Below are 2,047 nucleotides of genomic sequence, written 5' to 3' on the forward strand. Positions count from 1 at the left end.
CACGGTGCCCACGCAGGGCAGCCTGACCGTCCACGCAGGGCGCGCAAGGCTTCCCGTGACCAGCTAGGCCCATACTTCCTCCGCTCGGGCCACCAGGGCGCCATCTGAGCCCAGCGCCTGGGCAGAGAATCCGGCCCTTCCTTCTACCTTCAAGGCCAGATTATACACCTAAAAGCCTTTCCTGAGTGCCTACCCCTTGTAAAATATAACTTAAAATATATGAAAATAGCAATTTGTGTAACAAACCCAAGGAAAGCTGTTCCCAGTCAAAAGACAGAAATGTGTTAAACTCTTTAAAAATAAGCTTTCATCTGACTAGTCCAATATCAATATTCTTTTCACAGCCCCTTTTCACAGTTCCCTTTTCAGGAACCCCCTGGATTCCTGAAAACAATGCAATCAACTTCAAAATTTGGTCTTTAAGTGACAATTTTAAAAAATAACACATTTTCTAAAATACTAAATGTATATTATTTAGAAACGGTGTATGCAAATAAACTTTTAAATATCAATATATAAACCCATTTATCAATTCACTCTCCAGTTAATAGAAAGAGGTATTCACATACTTGAATGTGAAAATCATTTTTCCTATGACCGTGGTTTCTAGACTTTGCCCTTAAGCACAAGCTATTATCCCTCTCTGGCATGACCCACAACATGAAGATTTACAGCCTCTCAGGGCAGGAAGATTCTGCAGTCTTCTGCTGGATGGTATCAAAGCTGAAGGCTGAAAGATACTTTGGCGGTATAGCTGGGAACAGATTCTCTTTCTATAAGATCTTCAAGACAGGCTTTCATAAATTCATTATCAAAATGCTGGCGATCTCGTTCACTTTCTATCACTGCATCACCAACTTGACATTGGGTATTCTCAGTGGGATTGTCCATAAGGCTTACGAATTTTAAAGGTGTGGATGGGCCACAAAGGGCCATCAGGAGCTCCACAAGCGGTCCCCGTGGTTGACTAACAGAGCGAGCTTCTTTAGGTTAAGCAGGGCGTGCGGAAGGTGGTCATCCTGCTCTTATACAGGAGGAAGACCTGCATTTCCTCTAGCCTGTCGATGTCTTGCGGCAGGTCATTCAGGTTATTGTTGCTGATGTCCAACCATCGCAAATTAGACATCCGCGGGACACAGGTCGGGATGCTGGAGAGCTGGTTTGCTGAGACGTCTAGGAAGGAAACCTGCTTCAAATTACTTAACTCAAAGGGGAGCTCGGTTAACCCTAGATTTCCAGAACAATCCAGTTTCTCTAAGTCTTCACCGTCTCCCAGTTCTGGAGGAATGCTCTTCAGATGGTTGAAACTCACGTTGGGTTCCTTCATGTTCTTCAAGCAGCCTTCCAGTGCTCCCTCGAAAGTTCAAACACGAACTCACTTCTGGGTTTGCCTCTCTTCTTGGAAAGCGAACTCTGTCTTGTGAGAGAGTTCCTTTCAATCTTATCCAGAAGCCTCCCGCTGGTGTCTACGAAGCCATTCTTGCAGTACGCAGCCTGGGGGGTGCCTTTCCTCCTTTCCTTGGCCACGAAGTTCCACACTTCCTTTATCCTAAAATGTGCAGCAGAAGCCGCGGTTGCCTCCGTCATCTGCCCAGAGACGCCAGGTGGACCCCTCGGGCTTCATCTTCTTACATCTTCTGAGGATGCTCCGGCCATCCTGTAGTTCTGAATACTTACGTACTGGGCTTACAGTCGGTTCGCATGCCTGCGTACATCCCGGTTTGTCTGTTTAGAAAAAACATCTGCACCCGAAGGACTTTCATCCTGTATACTTCTAATTATTTTACAGGACTCCATCCAATATCTTCTTTGGGAAAACTTCATGATTCCCCGAGTCTGGGCTGTGCGATCTCAGGGTGTCCTTACTCACCTGTGTGGTGACACTTACCCATAGTTTATAAATATGTCTGTTTCCCTTACTTGGATCGCTGTAGTATAGACACTATTTCTTACGAGTTTTTATATTTCAGTTGCCTACACAGTGTTTGACCTATAGTAGATACCCAGAACATTATCAGAAAAACGTTATTAATAGGAAAATAGAATA

General features: G+C 44.8%; 1 pseudogene; it reads right to left on the minus strand.

Moving 5' to 3' along the window:
- Positions 1-717: 717 nt before the first annotated feature.
- On the minus strand, positions 718-1,587 carry LOC105069396 (leucine-rich repeat-containing protein 2 pseudogene; annotated as a pseudogene).
- Positions 1,588-2,047: the final 460 nt, after the last annotated feature.

Source organism: Camelus bactrianus, chromosome 2, assembly GCF_048773025.1.
Source record: "Camelus bactrianus isolate YW-2024 breed Bactrian camel chromosome 2, ASM4877302v1, whole genome shotgun sequence".
Taxonomy (NCBI): domain Eukaryota; kingdom Metazoa; phylum Chordata; class Mammalia; order Artiodactyla; family Camelidae; genus Camelus; species Camelus bactrianus.